Source organism: Sardina pilchardus, chromosome 3 (genome assembly GCF_963854185.1).
Source record: "Sardina pilchardus chromosome 3, fSarPil1.1, whole genome shotgun sequence".
Taxonomy (NCBI): domain Eukaryota; kingdom Metazoa; phylum Chordata; class Actinopteri; order Clupeiformes; family Clupeidae; genus Sardina; species Sardina pilchardus.
The window spans coordinates 36,981,214-36,998,020 of NC_084996.1; the positions used below are offsets into that span (position 1 = coordinate 36,981,214).

The 16,807-nt window shown below is 50.8% G+C and overlaps 1 protein-coding gene across 5 annotated transcripts in view; it reads right to left on the reverse strand.

Annotated features, from left to right (window-relative positions):
• The window catches only part of septin9a (septin 9a), a 76,027-nt gene that overhangs the window by 16,413 nt on the left and 42,807 nt on the right, over positions 1–16,807 (reverse strand). The window contains exon 1 of one of the 5 annotated variants that reach the window (XM_062533140.1): positions 9,816–9,904. The exons of the other annotated variants lie outside the window; for them this stretch is intronic. The gene's annotated coding sequence lies outside the window, so the exon portion shown is untranslated. Of the gene's footprint in view, positions 1–9,815; positions 9,905–16,807 lie in introns of those variants that run through there. 5 annotated transcript variants of the gene reach the window in all.

Sequence of the window (16,807 nt, forward strand, 5' to 3'; positions counted from 1 at the left end):
ATCACCAAAACACGGAGCTTTCTTAAATTCATTTGTTCTGCAAATAATACAGAAAGTCAACTCTAGCCATCTTTTCCCTCATAATCCACACACAGCATGCAACACAAGCCAGAAGAAAAGATCAAAACCTACAATGCACCACAAAATCTCCATACAAGCACAATGACATTACAATCACACGACCACCAAACTCCAAAACTTCACATTGAAGATCTGGACATGAGGCAGGACTGGACTGGACCAAACCCAACCCTGCCGTTGAGCTGGGGGTGGTCGCTGGCCGAGCCCCATACCGCTGCTGTGGGACGGTCCTGCAGCCCAGGGCCCTGAAACCAGAGCTCCCGTGGGCATGCGCGGCTCGCTGGGGCCTGGTGGAGGGGAGTGGGTCTGGGGCCTGGTGGAGGGGAGTGGGTCTGGGGGTTAGGCAGCTACTCGGCATGCCTGTCAGCTCCCCTCCCTGTAGCCAGAGAGGGCTGCCAAGCATCCCGCAACACTATCAGGTTCCACAGGCAGCCCCTGCACAAAAGAGCCACTTCGGTTTACGGTGAACCCAATGCTACAGTGCTGCTGGGGAAGAGGGGAGAGGAGGTGTGTGTGTGTGTGTGTGTGTGTGTGTGTGTGTGTGTGTGTAGGGGGAGATACAGAAGGAAAGAAATGACATTGTTGCAGAGTGGGAGACATGGGGGCGGGGGAGAGGGTGGTGGAGTTCAACTACCAAGTGCTCATGTGGCTGGACACAGCAGAGCAGCACCAGAGAATGGAGAGCCCGATCCCAACACGACGACTGGCCAGTCTGCAGCCACTGACCCCAGCTGCAGTGCACGCAGTGGGAGTGGGAGTGCCCCTCAGAACGAAAGGGCTGGTGTACTCCATTCCTATTCCAACTAAACAGCCATGTATATATAGCCTGGCTACCACCAGACCAAGCTCAATCTTTTAAATGAGTCTGCACATTAGTATTTCTACAACAGAGCAAGAGGTGTGATCAATAGGCATAGTTCAAATGACTGTACGCATTTGGATAGTCCTTCCACCAATCAGACCAACGATCTGGGTGCGCCAGGTGGTTAAGCCAGTTTATGATTGGTCCCCGCAGATTTGAAACAAAAGCAGGATAGAAAAATGTGGAGGCTTCCAGCCTGAGCTGCAGGACGAAATCCAATTGCTGGCAGATTGAGCTGGGTTTACCCAGCCTAATGTATATGATATTGTATATGATATATATGCATATGTATATCAGATTGCCTACTGTATCTGTGTCTTCTGTATCTATCTGTAAGTAAAAGATTCTAGAGTTTCTGTAAGCACCGTAACCACATGTAAACAGATGGCACACATTTTTCAATCAGAAAGACAAAGAAAACTGTCCATTTAAAACCACATAGCCTGACTACAGCGGTGTGCTACGGATGCGACTTGGGTGTCTCACCTTCACGGGTAGCGTGCACACACACACACACACACACACACACACAGGGAGGGCGGGAGGAAGAGGTGAACTCTGACCTGCGTGCTGGAAGAGGAAGCCTGGGTGTGTACACTCTCCTGCGCCCTCTCTCACACACAGAAACACAATAGTGGAGAGAGAGGGCAGGAGAACTGAGGCGAGCGCTCCACTCTGACATCTCCAGAATGAAGATGAATGGCTTCCTCACCACACACTCCTTCCTTTGAGTGCAACCTCGCGCCACACCTACTCTACAAAACCTCAACTGACTGGTCAACACATTTCCTTACACACACATACACACACACACAAATTCATGGTTATTCAGTGTGTTCTCAGACTACCTCTGTGCTGCATGAAAAAGAAAGGAGATGAAAGCAGCGGAGGAAGGACAGCAGTAGACTTGTTACACACACATGCCACACAGGCACAGTGGGAAGTCCCAGCCTGCTGGGTCTGGGCAACATGAGGGGCCTCTCTGGCTCCTTTAAGTGTGGACTAGTCGCTCACCTACCAAACACGCACACCTCCACACACACACACACACACACACACACACACACACACTCAAAATGAAAGCCACACTGGAGCACTGGTCATAAATATGTCCCAGAGCTCCACTGAGAACCGCACCGCAGGACTGAAGACGTGAGTGTGTTTGCACTGTACAGACAGGCAGCAAACACTCACAAATCTCCTCTCGGTCCTCAGCTTGGAGCTGTGCCACATGGGCCGCAGACATTTTTTGCTGTTGTTGTTGTTGTTATTTAGTGGTCCTCACGGCGCAGCTCCGCAGAGGGACCCATGCAGAAGGCAGACAGCGCGCTCTGAGGTGACGCTCCATGGGAACGCTGCTCTGTCCTGGGTCTCAGGTCTGCTTTAGAATACTGAACAGCAGGGAGGAGGAGGGGGGAGAATCCCACAGGTCTCAAGAGAATGTACAGAGAGAGAGAGAGAGAAAGAGGGAGATAGAGGGAGAGAGAGAGAGAGAGAGAGAGAGAGAGAGAGAGAGAGAGAGAGAGAGAAAGAGAGAGGGGGAGCGTATCTATAGGGATCGCGATATAGGGGGTGGGATATGACTGGGACTTTGTCTGTCTGTGCTTTGGAGGGGGGTAGCACTTCCCGTAAACACTGTAAAAGATTGGACAAACAAAATCCCTCAGTGCCCCCTTACATAGATGACCCTAGAATAAACAGACATGGAGCTTTTTGCCTTTAACAAGAGAGTCTACAGGGAAATAAAGGGCAGTCATTTTTGTTGTAGTGGGACAACACTGTAACCTGAGCGCAGAGTTCTCCTTACACTTCTCAGAGCTGCTGCTGCTGCTGCTCTGCTCCACACACACACACACACACACACACACCAGTCCTGTTTCCCACCAACAGCTGGGCCGCTTGAAGCGAAGGGATTTGTGGCACTCGTATCAGCCCAAATAATCAAGGGCCTCGCGTTTCAAAAGGAGCCTTCAGCCCGGCTCCAGCTCTTAAGAATGCTCTTGAAGTGGAGCCGTAGACAGGCAGCTGATGTCACCAGCACAGCGAGCAAAATGCAGCATAAGCAAAACAAACACGTGAATACAACGTGACCCAAGTTGTAGATCACAACATAACGAGTCAATGGATCATCACACCAACTGCAGACCCTGAGAACGGGGGCGTCCAGCTCTGGGTGGGGAAGCGGGCAGCCAGAGCGGGCCGTGCAACAGGCACAGGTGCCTCGGCGCTGGAGGAGTGACCCCCATAAATCTGCCGCACCTTTGAGCCCCGCCATTACAGAGTCTGGCTTTACGAGCGCAGACATCTGGGACGCATTACGAGCCCATCATCACAAAGGGGGCAACCCGCCAAATAAAGCTCGGAAAAGGGGGGGGGGGGGGGGTGTTACAGCGGCCATCCGTCACGTACCGGGGCATCTCGCTCATGGCGTCTCTTTCTGCCCCACGTTTTGAAGCTGGTGGGGGGGCTGTTCGACAGGAAACGTGTCGGCCGTGTTCCTGAGCTTACAGGGTGAGCCGGTTCAATCCGACCGGGACTGAGGAAGAGACGGCTCGGGTTTCAGCGCCGAGATCCGACGAGCTTTATGGAGAAGCGGGAGACTTTTTACAGCTGCAGAGCAAACACTGGTGCGAATGTCATAAAAACGAAGGCCGTCCAATACAAAAGGGGCACCTAAGGGGCCGTGTGTGTGCCTTTGAAAACATTACATAAAGCATTAGTCCATTAGTGCTGAGACAAGGGTTACAGACCAAGGACAGCAGTGAGCAGCAGTTTGACAAATGACTGGCAACGGTGCCTGCGTGCTTTGCTGAGTGCTAGATGTAGTTTATTGATTACACCCTCCGTGCGCGCTAATTTGGCCGCTTTCTTATCTCGGCATTCATCGCCATCCAGCCCTCTCGCTCGCGGAGCCAAGAGACACTCACGGGCCAATCCCGGAGCTTTTGTAACATGCACAAACAAAACTTTCCACGAAAACCTCCAAGATGCTTTCCTGTTTTCAATTAGGGACAAAAGGGAAGGGGGGAGCGATTTTCTTCTTGCTTCTTTTGCAAAGTATCCAGTGGCCTGTTTAAAATAAATGCCAGCAATTCCAACACCACAGTGCGGAGGAGGGGAATGGAGTCTTAGTCACTGATTTATTTCTTACACAACGCTTACAGGCAAATAACGGCAAATCACAGGCCTGTCTGTCACAGGAAACCAGCGCACGACCGGCCCTGCCCTACTTATCACTGCGCCGCGCTGCACAGCGTACAGTAACCTTTCCCACATGTTGACTGAGCAAACCTCTATGCAACCGATCTAACTTCAAATACCTGCTCTCGCTGCTAATGGCTGGAGTGGATGAAAACCAGAAGCCCTGGTCAATTTTTTAAAAAGTCGCAGCCTTTGGACGAGTGGAATTCCGGTGATTTCCCCGACGACTTCCCTTCATCAGGGCAAAAGCCTGCACTTATGGGTCTCTCTGAGGCCGGCGCCCGGCTAGCAGGCAGGCCAGCGACGGACGGAGGGTGGATGGGGTGGATGGGGGGGGATGACCGGCGAGGAGGGATGAAAAAGCGAGCCGCAAGCCGAGGAGCGTGCCACGAATAACATGAAGAACCGCGCGTCCAGTCACCCTCGAGGAGCCCTGGCACCGGACAGCCTCATTATGAGCGAGCGAGCGTTGAACATCTGCTCTTCTGCTTTGCTGCCTGCAGAACCGAGAGAGGAAGATCCAGAGCTCAGGGGCCAGGACGCGTCGGCCATTAATCTGCTACTTCACAGAACAACACACACTAAAATGGTGCCTGACTATAAACACTAGTCTGCTGATTACCACTGACTTTAAAACACTTTAAAAGAAGTCTGCACAGTTTAGCAAATCTGATCCAAACACTACCGTACATCCAAATATTTGATCAAAAGTGACAAACATGTGAAGCAGAACTGAACCAAGGCAACAGAAAGTTCAGGAAAGGCAGCAAAGGAGTTTTACAGACAAAAGGCCAAGGCAGTTGTTTACTCCCAACGAACAAAGCAGCCCAATGTAGCAGAGCAGAGAGGACCCAGTTAGCGGTCTCCTTAGTCTCGGTTCATCAGCTCCCACAGCGATCCCAACAGCTGGGCGCTAGGCAACCATCCCTGACTCTGGTCAGGACAGACAGCGTGCCATATGACCTGCAACAACAACCAGAGGCTTACGGTCAGCATTAGGCCGCATTATATGGAAATTGCCTCGAGGAAGATGCAATTACGAGGAGCTGGAGCCTTGTGTGGTGAAAGTGGGGGGGGGGGGGGGGGGGGGGGGGGGGGGGGGAGACGGGGAGGTCGGGTAGGTAGGGTTACATCTGGGGCTGCCTGGACTGACACAAAGGGGAAACGTGCCTTCCCTTTTACTTTCCCCCTCCCGTGAAGGGGCCCTTAATAAAGACTCCAAACGCTGTGCAAACATGCAGCGCTTTATGGTCCCCACGCCGTGTTTGGGTAGGTGCCCTGCTTAAAGGGACGGCCATTGTTCACCTCTGCCTGGGAGAATGTGACCTCTGACCTCTGGCAACGAGGAGGTCGTAAAAGCAGCTGCCATCACCTGCCGTTAAAAAGACGACGTGAAAAGAGAGAGAAGAGCTCCGAAGGAGAGACAGGACAGAGCGTACAGTAGCCATCTGATACCCACCAGCTGAGGGGCCAAAGAGAGAGAGCGAGCGAGAGAGAGAGCGAGAGAGAGAGAGAGAGAACGAAAGAAAAGGAGGAGAGATGAGAGAAGCCCTCTGGAATGGCAGGCATTTCAGAGCAGAGAAGAGTGAAATCAGATGAAAGTCAGGAGAACGCCGTCACACAAAAACACTTCTGTGTCTCTGCCTCAGCTGGCCTGGTCAAGTGACCCCTGCGCTGAGTTTAGCCTGCATTACCCAGCCTATGCACCGCTCCCCCCCCCCCATTCCCTCCCCAGCCCACAACACAAGACCTTGTTAGACTGCCTCCACTCAACGCTCACTCACGCCGAACCTGCACACGCACAGTAACATTCCAGTACGGCAACACGGGCCAAAGCCAACAGGACTTTCATTTCATACATAAATATACTCGGTGCTAGAATGTGACTGAAGCCCTTGGATGTATGAGGCGCTGTGCCTGCCTCCATGTATTGGTTACACTGACCCTAATCCCACCTTGTGTCAGTTTCTTATCTTCAACTGATAAACACAGAATACCTGCTAAGGGCATAGAACTACTGATGATAAAAAGCAGACAGCCTTCACACCTTTGAGTCTTGCCTGCGGATCACTATCAGCCCATACCCAACAGACAGCACACAGTAAGCAGGCTCCATTCGACAGTAAATGTATTTTCTTACACTGAGCAGCATAAGATAACTGGCCCTCGACCACTGAAGATGTTAAGCCTTGCAAAGATAAGCTTTTGACATTCCAGGCACAGAACTGAAGAGACATACAAGGTAAAAGACCGCAGAGTCCATATTCAGTCAGCAGCCCAAAAAATGTCTACAGTTTCCACTCTCAGAGCTTTTTGTGCACTGCAAAAGGAATGTCACTTTGCTGTGTGGTGTTCTGGCTTTTATCTCAAAATCCTTTGAAATCTGATACAAAATGTGTATCTCAGTGATGGCTCCACCACAGACAAGACAAGTACATCCACTAGCCTAGAACACCTGCCTGGTAACTCCTCCAACTCAACAAAGACACCTGAAATGATGTGGGCCGAATAAAAGCTTAAAGGGATAGTTCGGGTTTTAAGACACAAAGTTATATGGGTTCCCTGTCAGCAACGTTGTGCATCAGCACTGACTTACCCCCCGACAGCGTCCTGTGAGCCGAGATCCAGCCGGTTTTTGATCGTTTTTGATGCTGAAGAAAGTAGTCCGGCAAGTTTCTGGGGTCACGAAAGTAAAGTGTTTTTCTTCTCAAAACCATATGCGTTGAAAAGAGTGATATATTTGCACCACAAAAACGTTGTCCAGCTGTCAGTAGCGCGCAGTGATAGGAATCGAGAAAAATAGTGCCAAGATAACGAGGTTTGAATTTTTCCTGGACAACGTTTTTGTGGTGCAAATATATCACTCTTTTGAACACGTATGGTTTTGAGAAGAAAAACGCTTCACTTTCGTGACCCCAGAAACTTGCCGGACTACTTTCTTCAGCATCAAAAACCGGCTGGATCTCGGCTCACAGGACGCTGTCGGGGGGTAAGTCATTGCTGATGCACAACATTGCTGACAGGGAACCCATATAACTTCGTGTCTTAAAACCCGAACTATCGCTTTAACTTCAATTGCAGATTTTAATGAATCACAAAAATCAACACTGAAAAGAAAGATGAAAGAATCCTCAATGCAACCATCAACAGGAATTAGCATGCATTAGCTACCTTCATCCTATGGGATCACACACAAATCCAGCACATTAATATCTTAGTTAAAGTTGAATGCTTCTTTGTGGGGGAAAGGAGAGGTATTTAATAAATGACTGCAATGCCAGCATGTAATTTGTCTTGAGAGGAGGTTGAATGATAGCTGAGGAATGGGCCTTTGACAGCGAGCAGAGCGTCTGAAGGCCCTGTAATCTGACCCGGGAGTGACAGACGTGGCCTCCAGCACAGCGGGGGAGAGACATTACTCAGACACCCCGGCACAGCAGCCACAGCACACAGAGCGCCCGACACTACCCCACACATACCACCCGGCAGTCCTGCCGCCCCACTACCGTGCCATCACACAACATGGCATGCCAAGGCCCTCTATGGACATGGCAGTGCCACGAGGTCTTACCCTCCAGACAGCCTTCTGTTGGTTTGCTGGGAGATTACATGGTTCCACACTCCAAGGTGTGAAAGATCAAAAGCCACGGGTTAGTGCTCCGGGAGGACGGTGTTCTGGCACGTTTACGTTTAGCCGGGGCGTCAAAGAGAACGGTGGTAGCGGTGGGGAGGGGAGTATTTACAAGCCCCCTTTAGCGGCTGTCGTAGCGGTCAGTCCCAGCACAATGACAGACAGCACTCAAAGCATGAAAATACAGCTTACAGCACGACAAAACAGAAGACTTGAGGAAGCAAAGAGTTGACGTGCGCGGTGGTGGGTGTCCCCATGCTGTTCCCAGCCTGTCATTGTGCACGAGGGCTCTCTGTAGTTAAAGCTAGACCCTGGTGCCAAGAGCAGGTATTAACGAGCAGGTATTAACCACGTATGGACACCTCGGCCCACCAGGCCGCTCCAGTTTCCCAGAGGCCGGGGCTCGGCCTCGGCCGGACGCCACACGCTGGAATGCTCCGATCGGGAGTCCGAGCCAGAGAGGCTTTCCAGCGCATGCTAGCGCAGCGGTCGTGGGTACGACGTGGGTATAGCCAGCTGCCTGTAAGCAGCCTACACCTGCCTGACATGAAGACATGAGGAACATGGGGAGCATGAGGAGCTACATGACGTGTTGACATCCAGAAACCCCACCCCCCAACCCAACACCCTCCTGCCCCCCTGCTATGCCACTGCTGGTTATTCCTGCCAAGGGCTGACATCACAGGCCAACCATCCGAAACAAACAGCAGCAACTTTTACAGGATTTGGCAACCCCACGCCAAGCCCCCTTTAGCAGCCATTTATGCATTGTACTCTCAACACCTGCCCTAAAGACAGCGTCCACTGGAATGTCCGTGTGGCTAATGCACACTTGGAGCTCACACGGAGACCAGAAAACAAACAGCCAAGACAACATACTTTAAACGCTGAAGATGAAGTTGAAGCTGCATTTACTGGAGCTCAGCACAGACCTCCATTCCTTGGGAGCTTGGGAGTCCCAGAAGGCATTGCTCAACTGGAATTGGCAGGCGTGGAGGTCACCCCTCAAGAACAGTTCAGAGCACCAGCGCAACTCATTACCTCAGTGCAATGTGTTTGTGACCACACATGCTTGGCATCAAGTCAGAAACATCTGAAAAAGTCCCTGAAGTGAACAAAAGTGGAGCGAGTGGAGGGGGGGGGGGGTGATGGAGGGAGGGAGGAGAGGATGGAGGGACAAATGAAAGAGGTGAAGAAGCTCCTCAGAAGACAAGGAGGTGGGACATGCTGATTACACAAATAACCCCTGTGGCTTCCTCCATTAATGACAAGGCTAGGCATGAAGCCGCAGACAGCAGTAGAGGGGTGAAATAGAAGAGGTAGGTGTGTGTGTGTGTGTATCTGTACAAGACAGACCGCCCCTCTCTCCCACACACACACACACACTCACACACTCACACACTCACACACTCACTCACACACTCACACACTCACACACTCACACACTCACACACTCACACACTCACACACTCACACACTCACACACTCACACACTCACACACTCACACACACACTCACACACTCACACACTCACACACTCACACACTCACACACTCACACACTCACACACTCACACACTCACACACTCACACTCACACACTCACACACTCACACACTCACACACTCACACACTCACACACTCACACACTCACACACAGTTGTTCTGTTTCCAAGGTGAAGTTAACCATTCATGACAAGTTTTCCATTTCAAACCTGCACACATGAACATGTGCAAAAGACAGCAACACAGAAACAGCAAAAGAATAAAACACCTTTGAAAAAAACACAGTGATCACGCTAACAATCAACAAACATGGACACACATGCACAAACTCTCTCACTCACACACACACACACACACACACACACACACACACACACACACAATAGTACTCATTGTCAAACACTGCTGTGCATTCCCAGTAACAGAGTCTGTGCATGGAGACAGAGAGGAAAGAGAGAGTGGAGAAGTCGAGGAAGAGAGAGAAAGAGAGGTGGAAAAAGGCAGAAAGGGAGAAAAGACAGAGAGCTCTGACTCACCCTCCTTACCCGTCCCCTTGCCTGGGCTCTATCCTCCAGTGTGAGCCCCAGCTGGAGTCACTGTGCACCCCCCCTCCCCTTACTCACACACACACACACACGCGCGCGCGCGCACACACACACACACACACACACTCACACACTCCACGTCCTGTGCCCCTCCCTCTCCGAGCTCATGTGACATTCCCAGCAGAGACACGCCACACCTCCACACCTCCCTTCCTACCCTCCCTCCTTCCCTTTCTTCCCCCTCTCCCTCCCTCCCTCTCTCTCTCCCTCCCTCCCTCCCTCCATCGCTCCTCTCCCTCTTTTCTCAACTCTGGCAGATGAAGCACTGCTGCATGATACTGAACAGTCATAGCTAGCTTAGCATTTGCGCTTTCAGTCCACACACACACACACACACACACACACACACACACTCCTTCACCAGTGTGGGGGGGCTTTGGGAGGAGTTGGAGTAGAGGACATAGCAGCTCAGCTCACCTCTCCGCTCCTCTTCCTTCCTGTTCCTCTCGCTATCTTTCCCTTGTCCTTTCTTCTCTCTGTACTCTAGCTTTCCCCTCTCACCCCCCCCCCCTCTCTCTCTCTCCACTCCTCCTCACTCTCTTCTGTTCTCTTCAGTTTCTATTGCTTTCTTTTCTCTCTAGCATTTTGGCTGGCTACAGCCCTCTCTGCACCACACTCGAGCTTTGAGAGAAAACAGACAGCGCTCACACACACACACAAACACACACACACAATGATTTATGAGCCTTTAATTACCTGCTGGGGCTTTGGTCCTATGCAGGAAGAATTTGTGGGATTTCAATTATTTGACCGAACACCTCCAAATGCTTACACTGTAACACGGTGCTAGGGGTCACTCTGTTCAGACTGATCCACACCGGACACCTACACTCAATGATATCTGCTTGTTAGGAGCGATCTGCATATCAAAATAATCCAGGATTTGATTGTGGCACAACTAAAAGTTGTTTGCTGCAACTATTCAATGTAAACCACCCAAATCAACAAACATCTTTCATCATTTTTTTGATGAAAGATGACTGAACTGAAGTTTTGATGTCAAGCTGACAAAGCCAGGAAGTTAGCAGCCCTTTTCTATCTGTACTGTCTACACATTGTTGCTCCCTGCTGTCAACAACTCCCTGGGAACAGGTACAAGACGCAATAAAACTATTTGCATTGACTTGTCAGTTTGTTCACCACACATCTAACGTTTACATACTTAACTGTGCTGGTGGCAATGATTCATTACGAGACATCAGTATTTGATGCACAGTGAGACATTTTGTGTCTTGGCAGTGGCACCTGAAGCTTACAGCCAAAAAGAATCCAGTAAAAATGCACTCATTTACGAGGGCCGAGGTGCAATCCACACCAATAAGATACAGATCAGCCTACCACTGTAGACCTCCGACCTCGTTTAGCTGCATCATTCAGTACCCTTCTTCAGGACCCTCCCATGTTAAGATGAGGCAACAAAAAGAGATGCTACCCAACATGCATCAACATGCCTTGGAGTGACTGCTCGAGTAATGCCTGGAGATGATGGAGCAGAAGCGTGGGAGAGACGTGAAGTCGAGTGCACCCTTATTCTGGGGTCTGATTAGGGTTCAGGACAGCCCACGGTGAGTGCTCCAGACGAGGTGATAGAATCTTTACTACCAGTTATCCATCAACAGATCTCCAACTAGCAGGAAGTGCACCAACGTTCCATAGGTCACAACACACATGTCTCCCAGTCGCCCTAATTGCACTGGGTTGTGTGTGGTTGGAGGGGACACAACATGGAGGGAAAGCTCTGGGTGAGGAGAGTGTTACGGCTAAATAAGCGCTGCCAAGAATAGCCCCCTTCTACTTCCCTCCTGGAACCCACAGAGACCCATGAGCCGCTGTAGCCAGTCTGCAAAGGGTGAGGCACCACGGCATCCACCGCCCCGCACCCTCTCTTCCTCCTCCTCCTCCTCCACCTCCTCCTCCTCTTCCTCCTCCTCCTCCTCTGCCCCACTTCCTGTACCCCACCAGAGCTGTGATCATGTTTCCACAGCGACTTTTATTAAATGGAAGCTAAAATAAATCCTTTGGATGTTTGGCTGGTTTTACGGTGTCGTTAGGGGGGGGAATGGAATGCTTCCTCTGGGGGTCGGTTCACTCGGAAGGCCCGACTTCATGTTCTTTTGAAGTGCTTGTGAAAACGCTAAAAATGCTGCGAGGAGAGAGCTTGGGCCCATAGAGCTGGATAAAGAGACAAGGGGAGGTCGGCACTGAGGGATGATTGTGCTCTAATGCATGTAAACACACTGCTTGTTCGTGAAGGGGGTGCTCTTATCATCTTCTCCCAACACACTGTGAAGACAAACTTCCTCCAGACTGCAGCTACACCATGCCACACCAAACTGCCTCATGACTCTTTGTGCTCCTCAGCTCATGTAAGACAACACATTAGTAGTTCAAAAGTCATTGTGGCTTCACAGTCATTTCTCAGGACACCCTGACTTCTAATGGGCAGAATTAGGTGTGCTCCCCTTAAGGGTAAATTCATCCATCGTGCTACTTTAAAGCAACACTAAAGCACTTTCCCTCGGTCACATGCACACTTATCCAAAAAATAACGATGTCCACAGACAAGGTAGAGTATGTTGCATGATTTTATGAAAGTATGATGTATTGCGACATAGAAGCATGTCCAATTTGTAGTTTCTGATGTCTCATTCCTTCCATCAAACTACAGATACGCTACCCAATTTGGTAAACTTTACATAGTGCGGTCATAGTTGATAGATGGCTGCGAAGCGAATGCAGAAGTGTCGTTCACCCTGTTACGAGTTGATGAACCACTGAAATGATTTTGGAAACATGATTTTAAAGTGCAAAAATCTCTTGAGAGTTGCTTTAAGGCAGGACTCAGTGCTCTCCACAGCAGCCCAGTGCTAGAACAGGCGCAGCAGGCGCTGCGTTCCAGCGATGCTCTGTCCCAGTTCATTTCAGACGGGCTTCCTACCGATCACAACATCTGGAATACACACACACACACACACACACACACACACACACAGCCCTGCTCCCTGAGGAGAGATGAGTCATGGCTAGAAAGCACCACCAGGACGAGCACCGGGGGGACCAAACCAACAAGACGAGGACGGGGGGGGGGATGGGTACTCACAAGGGGTACGAGAGACAGAAACTAAACTAAACACAAGAGAGCGGAATATATATGTGTGTGTGTGTGTGTGTGTGTGTGTGTGTGTGACAGAGGGAGACAGAGAGAGAGAGAGAGAGAGACTTCAGTAACTCTGCACAAGGCTTGTTTCAGATAAACAGTGGCAGTGTGCCATCTTCCCCTCACTTCTCTCTCTCTCCTCCACCCCATCCCTCCATCCCTCCATCCCTCCTGCATAGTGCAGCGCAGGGTTGATTTATTCCTCCTCTGCTCTAATGCAAACCAGCCGGCTCAGGGCCCCTGGGCTTCAGCAGCGGACATCATGGCTGGCCTCTACAGCCCCTCTACAGTGTGTGTGTGTGTGTGTGTGCGTGTGTGTGTGTGTGTGTGTGAGAGAGAGAGAGAGAGAGAAAGAGAGAGAGAGTGACTCTATTGCTCCTCTAGAGACAGTGGAACATTGCTTCTGGAGCCTGAGACACTCTGCACCACATACTCACAAACATCCTCTAAATGTGGCTACAACAGGATGAAAGGAATGGTCACACACACACACACACACACACACACACACACACACACACACACACACAGACAGATGGAACAGGGATGACTCACTCTTCTTAGAGCTCAAATCCACAATCTGGAACAATGTAATTGAAAGCTTAACTGCCACATCCACTAGCTGCAAGTCATCCAAGAGTTAACTGATGCCACACATCCCACCACACACAGACACACAGTATCAAGGTATGGGAATATGTCTAGTGTGGGCTGCAATATGTCTAGTGTGTGTGCTGCATCTGTGCTGACTGGCTTTAGGCTACAGGCACATGCTCTAAACATACACACAAGTCTGAGGAAGGAAAAGAGACCCCTAGAGTTGTGCCACATGTTCAGCACCCTTTCCCCTGACAACACACACACACACACACACAGCCAGGCACACACAGGCACGCGTGTGCGTCGTATCTGCAGAGGGAAAGCAAACAGTGTTCTCTGCTCAGCGTCACTCCGGAGGTCATGCTGATACAACACCCATCCATCAGCCTACGCTGGTGCCCACCCACCTTTTCCCCTCTCTCCCACACACACACACACACACACACACACACACACACACACACACACACACTCACTCGCAATCACAGGCCCGGCCGAGAAACGTGATATTAGCACCGTGGGGAGCCAGCAAAGGAGCGCACTCAGAAGCCTGTCATCCAATCAGCTTCCCCGAGCCCGCTTCCCAATGCCCTGTGATGAGAGGGGTCAACAAACAGCCGACAGCATACCTGTACTTTTAGTGAGGTTAAATAAGCCCCTACACACACACACACACACACATACACACACATACACTACAATTTTCCATAATCATAATTTTTCTTCCCTTTATTTGGCAGGGCTCCAGGGGGGTGGAGACCCACCAGGTAATCTTATCTCTCTGTGTGGCCTGCAAAGTCATTGCATTTCCTCTGTGAAAACCACTTAAGTAAACACACACACACGCACACACACACAAGCACACACACACACACACCATTATCGCCATAACCCAGCTGGCAGGGACTGATGGCGTTCCACAGATATTTTGGGGTGGGGTGGGTGGGGTGGTGGGCTGAGCTGGAGCAGGCCTACCCACGAGCAAGCACACAGTTCTCCCCCTCTGCACCCTTAATGACAGGGCTCGGCTGTACGCGCCCACGCTCTGGGACTGCTCACAGCTCCCAACACGCATGTAGTGTAATGTGTGTCACTTTCTTCCGCTGATAGCCGACGAAGGAGAAATCCGATAAGGCTTTATCAGGCTCCACACATCATTTCAATGCCGTTTCTCACACACACACACACACACATGCACACACACACGCACACACGCACGCAAATGAATGAAGAGTTAATGTTACTAGTTAATGTTTACTTTAGCTATAGAAAGTATCCTTCAGAGCAACTGTTAAGAACTGTTTTAAGAACTCAGATGAAGTGAACAGCTTGGGGTTGGGAAATGAAGAGGCCCTATTCCATGTTCCACGTAGTTCTGCAGCCATCTGGTTTACGGACTCGTCCCACTGAGGGAAGAATCTCTTTTTCCGAGGAAGGCTCAGGAACACCACTGCACCACAGGACACCACACAGCACAGCTCGGCGCAGGCTCCAGTTATAGCCGGAGAGGGAATTTTCCAGAGGTCACATCGGCAGCCTCATCGCTAGCGTGTTGAGTCACACTACGGACACACTGCAGGGGATCCCTCTCTCTCCCACTCTCACACACACACACACACACACACACACACACACACACACACACACACACACACACACACAGGGAGAGACTATATCCCAAAGGACACATAGGCGGCGAGTTGACGCATGTCATCGCTGGTTCAAAGATAACATCCTGCATGCTGATTAGACATTCAGCTGTGGAACATTAGTGGGTTTACTCCCCCTCACGGAGCTCTGCTATAAAACAAAGAAACACACACACACACACACACATCTGTGCAAGCCAACTCACGACTCCTCCTTGACCTCCTATATACACTCTCTTTAACTCACTCACACACACAGTCATATCTAAAGTCTGGTCATTTAATGGCCACACCTGGTATTCACAGAGAGGGAGAGAGAGAGAGAGACCGATCAAAGACAACTGGGTCCTCTGCACCCATCCCTGTCTGTACCATGTACCCTCATCAGGCCTAGCTGGGGTAGACAGTGTGTGGGGGCGGGGAGGCACGCTGGTGTGTGTGTGTGTGTGTGCAGGGGGGGGGGGTTGCTCCTCTCTGATCCATATCAAACGTGCAGTAGCTGGGCCCGGGGGGAGCCTGCAGGAGGGCCAGTGTGTTGGGAGCAGATCTGCAGCCAGGCGACGGGCGGGCCGGTCAGTTCAGAGCCAGACCCCACACTGGGCATCAGCCCTGCCAACTCTGACACACAGCACCAACTCTGTGTGCATGCCCACTGTGTGTGTGTGTGTGTGTGTGTGTGTGTGTGTGTGTGTCAGACAGAAAGAGAAGAGTTTAAGTGTCCTGACAGTGTTGTCCCAACACACTCACACAGCAGGAATGCGGAGTCACTGTGTAGTGGTGAAACACGAGCCATTTTGTCACCAGTCTCTCCAGCGCCCTCGTGAACAAAGCCATAAACAGTGTGCACTGTTGTGCTGAGTCGGTTATGGATGCCTGCCTATCAAGGCCACAGAGGAACAATGTGCTCTAATGTTTCAACAGGAGACACTAGCGTCTTCCATCGGACACAGCCAGCCACAGCACTGCCCTTTCTTCTAATAATCGTCTGCATCTGACCACAACACACATCCTGTCCATCACCAGGGAGTGGACTCTGGACAGCCTTGTCTCATGTTTAGAAAGGATACAGTACAATTACAACTAGTGGCACTGGTATTAGGACCACCTACAGAATGAACTGTAACCATGAGGCAGGCGAGGACAAGAGAGAACCAAACTGTTCTCCAGCTCAGGGAACCATGAGACAGGCGAGGACAAGAGAGAACCAAACTGTTCTTCTGCTCAGGGAACCATGAGACAGGCAAGGACAAGAGAGAACCAAACTGTTCTTCTGCTCAGGGAACCATGAGACAGGCGAGAACAAGAGAGAACCAAACTGTTGTCCAGCTCAGGGAACCATGACTCAGCAGAAGCAGCGCCCCCACCCTTCAGTTCAAGTTCAGAACTTTGCAGAGTCACTGATGGATGGTCACAAGGAAGGGAGGGGAGTGGAAAAGCACAGAAGGATGGACTTTGGGGTGGGGTGGGGTGGGGTGCAGACCCTGGGCAGCTGAGTGCGAATCAATGGGACTTTATTA